The following is a 12,509-nucleotide window of genomic DNA, read 5'->3' on the forward strand; positions in this document are numbered from 1 at the left end:
TGTTGTAGCATGCCATGTTATGTCTGGCACTGGCATGTCCACAATATGTCCTACACTCACCATAACCACTGTACAATGGCTATGTTGACCAATTGGTATTCCACCAGGTATGAATGCACCACTCATCCTGTGTGTATACATAGCATGCATGTGCTAAACCTGTGTCCACAATTATCTGCTAAAGACACAGACACTCTAATCAGAAATGGATATCTATGTGACACACAGATACACATCCAGCCATGGTAAGTATACCTGTGAGAGATGGTGCACAGGACATTGCAGAGCTTTTAATACTTGCACAGCAATGTTGTGTCCATGTACACAGTGCGTTCCAGGGTGAGGCCAATCACTGAACAACAACGCACATGCATCAAAGACATGTATAGTGTTATTGGCAAGGGCTGTCAACACCAGCACTGCATGCTGTTGGGAAACACACGTCCTGCATGCTGACACATGTGATATAACTGTTTGCCATGTGATACTGTACCCCACCATCACCCACTATTGAGTATGTTCTGGATTGCTGGTGGTGTGTGTGTGTGTGTGTGTGTGTGTGTGTGTGTGTGTGTGTGTGTGTGTGTGTGTGTGTGTGTGTGTGTGTGTGTGTGTGTGTGTGGGTGTGTGTGTGTGTCTGTTTTAGTGAGGAGTGCATTTGTGTTCATGTGTGCATGTGTGCATGTGTTCATGTGTGCATGTGTTCATGTGTGCATGTGTGCATGTGTGCATGTGTTCATGTGTTCATGTGTGCATGTGTTCATGTGCTCATGTGTGCATGTGTGCATGTGTGCATGTGTTCATGTGTGCATGTGTTCATGTGTGCATGTCTGCATGCCTGTGTGTGTGCATGTGTTCATGTGTTCATGTGTTCATATGTGCATGTCTTCATTTGTGCATGTGTTCATGTGTTCATGTGTGCACGTGTGCATGTGTGCATGTGTTCATGTGTGCATGTGTGCCAACATCATGTACAGGTCGTAAAGTGTGTTTCCTGTCTTCCTCTCACAGGTGCTGACTTTGGGCTGGTTCACTGCAGCAGGGAAACTGATGTCACTGACCAAAATAGTGATACTGATGATAGGTGTGTTGCAGCACAGGCATGTTTGCCAGGGTCTGTCGTTGGGCCACCAATCGACAGTACACAAGTGTCCACCCCATCCATGCACACAGTCATACTGCCAATATATCCATCACCAATGCCCTTAGCTGAGGGACAGTGTACAGTCGGCATTGGCCAGGGCAGTGTGGTATCCATGGCACATGCATCCCGACACAGCAGCCATACCCAGATGTCTGGAAGGGTACCACATAGGCAGATGTCCAGGGGTTCTCGTCAGAGCACTGCTGCTCATCATGCCACTGGCAGACGTGCCACAGGTCTTACAACCTCACGCATGTTCCAGGCTGTCATGGAGGCACAGGCATGTATGGAACAGTACACCAGACAGGGACTAATGGCACAGAGAGCACATAACACTGCCATCATTGACAGTATCTGTGACCTAGCAGGTGTCATCCATAATTACACTGAGGTCACTGACAGACATTGGGAACAGACATTAGATGTCCTCTGCAATGTCATGTCCATATGTCAGGACAGTGTGGGACAGTTGAGTCATCGATGTGGATGTATGCCAGCAACATCAGCAGCTGGCAGCTGCCACGGACGTCCATCAAGTCACAACCGTTCCCATAGTGCCAGTACCAGCCCCAGCAAAGTTGGGGGTGGGCTGTCCATAGAATGTCCTAGAAGACCACATGCAAGTTGCTCTGGACAGTCCCAGCAGGGACCTGGGTTCAGTGTACATCCATCTACCTCTGGGGATAGTACCCAGTCTGGCTTAGTACCTGATAGTGTCAGTAGCACCCCTGCCAGGCACAGGTACCATATCCCTGGCCAGAGACGGTGATCTGTAAAGCCTGGCAGGTACAGTCTGTGGCTGTCCCACAAATACCCGTATATGGTGGCCACATGGTGGAACTGTGTGCATGCAAACACACACACACATAAACCACACACCTAGGGCTAACACATACCCGCACACATTACATCAACATTGGCCCATACCAGTGCTCTTGCCCTTCACACACACACACACACACACACACACACACACACACACACACACACACACACACACACACACACACACACACACACACACACACACACATGTCGATTGGATGGCTCACTGTAGGCCTCTGGCAAACCAACAACACACCCTGTGCATATGATGAAACCTGTGCCATCTCCTGTCATCTGTAACATCGATGCAGGAACAGGCTACCATGGTGCTGATGCACAGGGTGACTTTATAGCAGTATAGCAATGCTAGCATGTTGTCAGCAGTAGAGTGTAATGATATGCCTGAAGGTGTAGCTGAGCAGGCATGATGCATTAAAGCTATGATTGTCAATGTAGTATTGTTTACACCAGGGTTAGTTCCAATAGTGTATTGTCCCCCAACATGCCACTTGGCTGATTTGTGTAGTATTGGCAGCATGTGTTAGAGAGTGGACAGTATGTGTGGGATGTGTGTAGCACAGATTTGCAGGTGTACATTTGTGAACATGGTGGAGGAGCACTGTCTGCATGTACATGCATAGTGGACACATGGGCAGGGTGACATGCTCTGTATTACACAGTGTTAACACTCCATAGTTTCTATTGGTGGCCAGTATGCATTGTACTGCACACATTTTGGAACCTAACATACACATGTGTGTATGACATGGTCTGACAATGTGCTGTGGGTGATACTGTTACTACCTGTCATTGTTTTGCATTCTGGTAGTATACATAACTTCAACAGCCTGACCATAACCAATCATTAGATGATGTCTTGACAGCTGACACACAGATGTAGGACACACAGCAACATTTGGATCCTTCTGGTACTATACTATGCCAGTAACCAGTAATATTCACCTGCACCCATTACTGAGACCACTCCTGTTTGGCATATAGCTCTGTTAGGTACAAGAAATCACAGTAGGGATATATCCGTCCATGTCTGGTAATGCATACTGTGGCCTATAATGCATTTTCCAGATGACACACACATCCTCCACAAGGGTATCATACAGACAAATGCCTGTTGTCAAACCCATGCTGTAAAGCTATAAGCCAAACTAAGCATTGTCATCCACCTTTACGGAACATATTATCCCTACAGTACCACATAGGTAGTAGAGACCAACATGATGAACAGGTACCGATGTGTACATGCAACCAAGTGTTGCATCATCTCTCCTTTGATAATCACATTTCCAAAGGTATGTTGAAATCCCTTGGTGGATCACATAAGCAATAAGGGGTCTGCATGCATATCCACAAAGGTTTTTGTACACCTGTAATGAATAGTCATTATTGACAGACTTTGCTGCGTTTGAACAGGTCTGACATATACCTCGGCCATATACCCTCACTCACACATTTCAATAGAAACCGTAATGAGTGTGTGTGACACGGATGACCTAGGCCAGGGATCACTACAGTGCCTGGCCTTGTCACAAGCATACAGATGTGACCTAAGGTCTGGGAAGCAGCAGCACAGTCTGGCAAAGATGACAGCTGTGTTCTTGGAGAAAGCAGGGTTCCCACACATGCACTAAATGAGGTAACATGTACGTATATGTATTTGCCACACAGTATTAGCTCACATGTGCAATGCATACTGATATGTCATACAGTAGTAAAAGCAAAACCCACAACACATTGACCGACACTGTCACTCACCAAGTGCAGGATTCAAACCCCTACCTAATTCATGATAATAGAGAAGTACGCATTAACACAACGCGCTGTACACATTACTGGGAGTTCTCTGTTCCACAGGTATATTTGTAGGATGATGACATCATCAGACTTGACAAAGATTAGTTTACCACTTTTAAGGTGTTTTACTACTCTCCTAAAAGGTTGATCTTTCCCAAGGAGACAACACACAAGCACACACATTTGTCAAGTGCAGGATTCAAACCCCTACCTAACTACTTCATGACACTAGAGGAGTGTGCATTAACACGATGCGCTATACACATTACTGGGTGTTCTTTTTTCCACAGGTATATTTGTAGGATGATGACATCATCAGACTTGACAAAGATTAGTTTACCACTTTTAAGGTGTTTTACTACTCTCCTAAAAGGTTGCACTTTCCCAAGGAGACCACACTCAAACAAACACATCAAGTGCAGGATTCAAACACCTAACTACTTCATGATACTAGAGTGGTACGCATTAACATGATATGCTACACACATTACTGTGAGTTATTTTTTCCACAGGTATATTTGTAGGATGGTGACATCATCAGACTTGACAAAGATTAGTTTACCACTTTTAAGGTGTTTTACTACTCTCCAAAATGGTTGCGCTTTCCCAAGGAAACCACACACAAACACACACTTGTCAAGTGCATGATTCAAACACCTACCTAACTACTTTATGATACTATAGAAGTACACATTTACATGACGTGCTATACACATTATTGTGAGTTACTCTTTCCACAGATATATTTGTAGGATGATGACATCATCAGACTATACAAAGTGAGTTACATTAGGTGACATTAGGTAGGCTACACTGAAGGAATGTCTAAACACTTTGGCCATGTGATCATCACAGGGGAGTTTACTATCTACCTGTGTCCCCAGGGCCATAATGACCTTCTCCGTACATACTGGATTACCACCTATGTGGTAATTTGTGTGCAATCTGTTTTACCCAAAGGGGATGACTATGCATTCTTTGCCATTCAGCTTGAGGGCATTGTTTTGACACCAGGTATCTGTCCCTGTCAGACACTTCTGGAGGATGTCTGTGTCAGCCGTACAGTCGATTATGGAACACATTTACCAGTCATCTGCAAACCTGTTCAGCCATACACCTCCCATGCTTGCCTGTACCTCTGAGCAGTACCTACTGAAAAGGTGAGGTCCCAGGACCAAGACCTGTGGGATGCCATTTGTGACTGGCTTACAGTTGGACATGGCACCTGCAACTCTGAAAATGTATATTTGATCTGTGAGCCACTTGTCCACCCATCCTGTGACATAGCTGTTAATGTTTCAGCAGGTACGCTTGTCCATGACGACAGAGTGGGGAATGGTGTAGAAAGTCATTAGTGAGGTCCAGGCAGGCTGTGTGGACTACTTTCACCTCCATCTATGTCCTGGGTAACTGTTTGGAATAAGTCAACTAGGTTTAGGAGCCAGGATCTGCCTTTAACAAGGCAAAGTTGTGTAGAGTCCAGTGTCTGGCCATCTCCAATGTATCAGTTTATGGGTTCCATGACAATCTGCTCAATAGCTCTGTAGACCAGGCTGAGTAGACATATTGGGCAATGGTTTTCAGGTTCTGTTGTGGCACCCCCTTTGTGGAGCTGGATGACTGTTAGTGTATGCCATTCTTTGGGTACATAGCCTGTGGTACGCTTGAGTCTGGACAGTGAATGTAGTTGAGGGTGTAATTCCTTTTGGGCCTAGTGTAAGATGCAGCCTGGGATACCATCCAATCCCATTGATGCTGTGTTCTTAGCTTTGGTGAGGGCTGTCTTTACCTGCATGTCCATGATGTCTGGGGCTCTGCATCCTTCTGTGATGGACAGAGGCCCTTTTGTGGGTGATGGGGGGGAGTTTACACTGAACTTGTCCCCCTGGATGTGGGCAATGAAAGTTGGTTCAGTGTATTTCTTTCCATTTTTCAGTAGCTGACAGCATATTTGGAAGTTGACACCTACATGTCTGGTATAGCTACCGAAGGCTTTGTGGTTGTTATTCTTTCATTCCTTGGCTATTTGTCTTTAGAAACTGTCCTTGGATTATTTTATGAGCGGTCATTGTTTCTTCCTAATAATGATCAGTGATGCCTTTCCTTTAGAGAAGTTGGCTCTGTCATGTGTTCATTTCCTCCTTCTGTTGTCTAGTTTATTTATGGCCAACAACCACCTGATTGTTGTCCTATTTTTGGAGGAGTGCATCTTGTTTTTTTTTGTGATGTCTCATTCCATGCATCCCTGTAGATGCTCATAGGATGCACTTGTAAATGATTCTGCAGATTGTATACCATTATCCTATAGCAAGAGGGCTTTGGAACGTTCCACTTTGGTCTTGAGAAGTGTGCAGTTTGCTTTTGCAAATGCCTTCACAGTGGTTTCATTGACTGGGTGTGGGGGTGGGATGTGGATGTCCAGTGTGATTACTTAATGATCTGATATTACCAGCAAGGGGTTTATCTCTGTTGTGGAACACTGGTACCCCATGTTGGTGATGATCATGTTCAGTATGTTGTCACCTCTAGTGGGCGTGGTGACCAGCTGTTCCAGGTTGTTAGAGTTTTTAAACTCTAGGTAACATTGGGCAAAGAACGTTGTACACAAGTAATTCCCCCACTCAATGTGTGTGTAGTTGTAATCTCCTCATATAATGGTGTTTGATAGGACCGTTATATTTTCCACTGTTCTCCAGAATACTGAGTGAGGTTCCTGAGACAAGGTACATAATCTGTAGCAGGCTACAATCTGATGAGCAGCTTTGCCCAATGTTAGTTGCACTTGCATGGTCTCCAAGGCCTCATACTGTGCCACTAACCTGAACGTGTGGGTATCCATAGGGTAAATGGGTACACCCCTTCCTTTTGTATTTCACTCGTGGTTTTGGGTCCGAAGGTCAAAGGGATTATGAGTGTTTTACATGGTGCATGTCCAACAGCTCTGTGTTTGACATAAACCAAAAAACAGGACTTTCAAGAGTGCCGAAATGAAGGTCAAAAAACAATCTTCTTAGATGAACACAAGCACTTTATTTCCTTAAAGCTGCAACACAAAAGAATACGTTTTCGACATAGAATCCAAGTCTTCATCAGAGATGAACAAATCACAGTAGACCTTACATCAATTTATACCATCCAACTGGTTACAAGAAGATTACTGGTTCTTTACCTGTGCAACTGTGATGACAGCAACTTTGCAGTCTTCCATTATAGAGATGTGCTCTTTCATGGGTGAGAGGGGGCAAAAAAAAAAATTTTGGTAATTATTGCAATCTATAGAGTTGGGTTTTCAGGCTGAGCAGCTGTGAAGAGTCAAAGGCATTTCATAGTGGGGTGGATGGAAGAGATGAAATAGCAAACTTTGGAACTGTAACCGGTTGGATGGTATAAATTGATGTAAGGTCTACTGTGATTTGTTCATCTCTGATGAAGACTTGGATTCTATGTCGAAAACGTATTCTTTTGTGTTGCAGCGTTAAGGTAATAAAGTGCTTGTGTTCATCTAAGGAGATTGGTTTTTGACCTTCATTTGGGCACTCTTGCAAGTCCTGTTTTTTGGTTTTGGTCTTCTTTAGACTTGCATACATCTTTCGTATTGGTTCTGTGTTTGACATAGCTTTGTGTTTTAGGCAGTGAACACCTCTGAGTAGGCAATATGCAAGGGAGTATGAATGGAGCATTTTGAGATGGTCTGTGTATGGCATGTATTTCAGGCCACTAATGCTCTTTGTGAGGTATTGCTGCTGGCTTTCCAGTTGTTGTAGTTGTCTTGTGAGGTACATAGCAAAAGTGGTGTTGTACTCTATTATAGTTCTAGTGAGTGATGAGTAGAGGGGAACAATGTCCTCTTCTATTCTGCATGAGACACATTTTGTGATGAGGTGTGCCACACAGGAGGGTTTCCTGACTACTGTGGGAATGGGATTATTACAGTTGTGTCCACTGTCCACCTGTGTCCCAAGGTCTCTTGTCACACTTTCAGTGTGAAGTATACTACCACCTATGTTGTAGTTCTTGGCTACAGAGTTTTTAACAAAGGGGATGACAATGCACCTTTTGTCATTGAGCTAAAGCCCATGGCTTTGACAACAGCCATCTGTCTCTGTGAAGTCCTTTTGTAAGATGTCCACATCTTTAGTGTTTACAATTATGGATCCTAGCTTGCAGGCCTCTGGAAACCTCAGTAGCCACAGACCTTCCATGTTAATGTTTACTTCAGGGAAGTAGATACTATACAGCCTGGGAAGTTATCTGGTTCCATGGCTGCTGTGATACTGGCTTTGGAGAGTGTTCTTTACCTGTGCAACTGTGATGACAGCAACTTTGCAGTCTTCCATTATAGAGATGTGCTCTTTCATGGGTGAGAGGGGGGCAAAGTTAACACTGATCCTATCTGCCAGGATGTTGGCAATATCAATTGGCTCTGTACATTTACTGCCATTGAGCTGTAACTCAGAACAGATCTGAGTGTAACCATGACATGGACCTGTCTGTTGGGCAGAGATCTCCTGAGTAGACAGTATGCAACAGAGTACAGATTGGGTTACATTCAGTCTTGTTGCATGGGGTAACTATTTGAGGCCAGTAATCTTCTTGTAAAGGTACTTCATTGGTCTTTCTAGCTGCTGAATGTGCCTAGTCAGATTCATCGCAAGTGTGTTGTGGTACTCTCTGACAGGTCTGATGACTGCTGAGTAGTGGGAACCTCCTTTGACCTACATGCACAGACCTTGGCAGTTTGTGTGAACACATAGCATGATTTTCTGACCACTTTGTGAATGTGTTTCTGGAAGTACAGATGACTATCCACATTTGTCCATAGATCCCTTATTATCACATCCGTATTTAACCTAAGTGTGTGAGCATGCCCAGTATGACCTTTCAGTATGTTGCTGCCTGACATTTGCTTCGTTTCTTTAAGTGTATGAGCATGCCCAGTATGACCTTTCAGTGTGATGCTGAATGAATTCCACTACATTTGTTGGAGTGTGTGTATAGACATTTATACTATATGTGTATGGAAAATCAAGTTGTATTTTTACAGCAGGGCTCACCTTTGTGTCATAGATCCACAGGGATCATGCTGTGCCTGCAGAGCTTCCATGAGACACTTTGCATAGACTTATCAACATTTCTACATACAAGGGTGACAGCTATTCTTTCTACATTTCTACCCGGGGGCACACCTGATTGTTAATGTGGGTGTGCATAAGATGAGGGTTTCACCTGACACTTATACACATTTGCTATGCCTGCACTGCTATGTACGGGACACCATTTCAGTCTGTACTGTTGCCTATCGTGCTGGCTTGAGGCATACTACTGCACTACAGATCTTAGCGTCCAATGTCACTTATATTAGATCGCGACTTCATAGCCTACACAACCCACATCACACCCACCTGTCCTGATGTTCTCTGTCTGCATAGGCGTGTGGGGGAGGTTACCCAATTGCCTCTTTAGGGTCATGATACAGCATTTCATTGTGTTTGCATTAGTGTACAGTTGTCCTGCTGTGTCTGTGCCACTGAAATGCTATCATGGCTATGTGGTTCAGTACTGTGACTATAATGCACAGTATCCTGGTTTTGATCCCTGTCACTGCTTTTTATTTTCATGCTGGGCAGACCAGACTGCTTAAGGAACAGTAAAGCAAATATGAGCATGTTTAACTGACTTTGCTCAACTTTGCCCGACTTTGGCCAACATTGCTCAACGTTGCCCGATGTTGCGCTAGTTAGCACAAGCTATTTTGTTTACATAGCCTAAATATTGGTAAAAGCTGAATAGCACTGCTTTATATTGCTTAAAACATGGCAATCAGGCCTCAGGTGGTGCTGCAGGGCTGCCTATGTCGGATGCACATACTACACTCCCTATACATGTTTGGAGACAGGCAGTGTCAAGTTAGGCATCTCTTTTATTTTATGTTCGAGTCAGAGAGAGGTATAATTTCCAGGGTTCCTACTGAGCCAGTGTATATGCTATGCATTGCCTCTTTAACAAGGCCAAGGCAGACTGGGCACGCCTCCTTCTGCCTACTGGGGCAGGCTCAGGTTGTTCCTCCACCGAGTCACGCTCTGCCTGTGATGGCCTTGGCAATGGTGGGGGGCTGTCTAGCCCTGCCCCATGCTGTTCCTGCTACAGCTGCTTTCGCAGGATCATATTGTGTAGCATGGCACATACCATGACAAATTGGGTACATATAGTTGGTGAGTACTGCAAGGCTCCACCAGATGTGTCCAGGCACCGGAACCATGACTTGAGCATCCCAAACACAGGCTCGATTACATTTTGTGTTTGTGCGTGTGTCTCATTATGGAGTTCTTGTTCAGGTGTGTGTGCATTTCTAATGGGTGTCATCAGCCACGGCTCCAGTGTATATCCAGCATCCCTCACTAGGTGACCGTCAGGGATTTCCCCATTGACAAATGTCTGGTACAGCTGCGTCAGATGCCAGATATGGGAATCGTAGTAGCTTCCAGGCCAGACAGCACACACATTCAGTATTATGCCCTGGGCATTGCACATGACCTGACAGTTGATGGAGGGGAAGCCCTTGCAGTTGATGTAGGTTATACCCCGCTCACCGGCTGGTGCTTTGATGTGTATGTGCATGCAGTCAATTGCACCCACTACCTCAGGGTGTTCCGCTATTTGCTGGAAGAGACACATATTGCTGGCCAATGCCTCACGGGAATTTGGGAAATATACATGATCACCAACATGTGCTGACATGGCATTTAGGAACTGTTGCAGTACCTTGTATGCTGATGCTTGTGAAATCCCCATCATATCACCAGTTGGTCTCTGGAAGGTACCTGTTGCTAGTATTCTTAGGCCAACACATACCTTGGTTTACACTGGGATGGGTTCCCCTCATTTGGTTCTGTGTGTGAGGCGTGGCCTGCACAGCTCAACAATTTGCTGCAGGAGGTCTCTGTTCACTCTATAGCGCTCCACTATCTCCAGCTCATGTTGCCCCTGGTAGGTTACCCTGGGTCTGTACACTCTTCTCCGTCTCCTTACTGTGGGTTGCTCAGCAGCATTTGCAATGGCACCACTCTCAGCATCTTGCACATGTTGCCTTATAATAGCAATGGCAGCCCCTAACATTATTTAGTCTCAGTTAAGCTTTTAAAGTTTTCACTTCTCTTTGTATACTGCAGTGTTGCAGTGTTTCTGAGAAAAACATGGGGGAATGTTGTTTGCAGAGTTTTAAGTGCTGGGCTGGGCTAGTGCACTGCCTGTGTAATTGGCTGATTCTGATTGATTTCACCTGGCAGCTCTGCTAGTTCTCCTTGGTTAACTTCCTACTACTTCTTTTCCTTCCTTTTCCCTTTCTGTTCCCACAGGGGGCAGCGCCGCACAAACAAGCACAAACACGCGCACACAGGCTTACACAGGCTTAGACAGGTGCACACGCATGCACACAGGCTTACACAAGCTTACACAGGTTTAGACAGGTGCACATTCATGTATACAGGCTTTGACAGCCTTACACAGGCTTACACAGGCACACACATGCACACACAAGCTTAGACAGGTTTACAGGCGTGCACACACAGTGTAAGCAGCTTTGCAAAAAACGTTAGTGATTGCCACGGCGTACACCTTTGGTTTCTGGGTTTCAGTTTAGACAACTGTAGACACACCTCTTCCAGTCCTGAGTAACTCACAGCAAACACATGCCACTCTGCTCCAATAAGCTTACAGTCTTTTTGATACATATCCCCCTCATGATGTCACCTATCTTCTACTCTGTTACTCCCCTAATCCTACTCTTACACTCTAGGGACATGGTTCACATGGCAAGGAAAATTGGGATTCACTATCCTTATACTCATTTACATAGGATTGCCTACTAATGCTTAGTTACATCTCTCAGACTGAGCTTCCCCCCTTAGCAACCACTACTCAGTAGCCATGTTGTCTTCAGCCTGCCATTCACCTGCATGGCAGATGAATATTTTGAATAAAATCTCTATTTGTGGCTTTTATATTTTGTTTTTCTGGTTTTTAGTGCACCACAAACATCGGAGATCGAGGGAAAAAAAATGTAATTTTTATTATTTTGCAACAGATAAAAATGCCAATGGCCATATATTTGGCCATTGGCATGCTTCCTCAACTGGATGTATCCTTTATTTGGAGCTGTCATAGCTCCGTTTTGCTATTTGCAGAACGGTACTCAGTTGCCAACCAAGTACATTTCTGCAGATAACACTACTCTTACTCAGACAGGTTAGTGTTTCCTGGATCACAAATTTACCTCATTTGCATAGCTTTCAGCAGCAAATGAGGTAATTTGCATAAACTAACACTGTCCATGCAAGAGTCGTTTTAGGAGCTCTCTTGCACGACCCTGCCGGCTGTTCCTTGATAGCTCGGCAAACATGTTGGCTGGCTGGAGTCTTACTCTACTCTTAGACTCTGTGCAAGCCTTCGTGAATCCAGCCCAGAGTTATTCATAAATATGCACAAAATAAACACTAATATCAATGAGTTAAATATTCCTCTCTACATAACTGCTATGCATGAAGTAAACCAAGAGAACAATTTAAGATATATTTCCCTGTATGTGGATTGGAACCCACAGCACTCCAAAATGTAGGCATGCTGACTTGTTTCCTTACAGGATGAGTTCACAGGAAGTATTTTTTTTGAAACAGGTACTGAGTAACTAACCCAGCAGTTAAAAAGCTAATATTAACAGAGTATTTTGGAT

The 12,509-nt window shown here is 44.6% G+C and overlaps 1 protein-coding gene across 1 annotated transcript in view; it reads left to right on the plus strand.

Moving 5' to 3' along the window:
- Positions 1–12,509, plus strand: part of LOC122812233 (adhesion G protein-coupled receptor E2-like) — a 1,024,993-nt gene that overhangs the window by 292,590 nt on the left and 719,894 nt on the right. The window lies entirely within an intron of this gene.

The sequence above is a fragment of the Protopterus annectens genome, chromosome 9.part0 (genome assembly GCF_019279795.1).
Source record: "Protopterus annectens isolate FY-2018-M chromosome 9.part0, PAN1.0, whole genome shotgun sequence".
Taxonomy (NCBI): Eukaryota; Metazoa; Chordata; order Ceratodontiformes; family Protopteridae; genus Protopterus; species Protopterus annectens.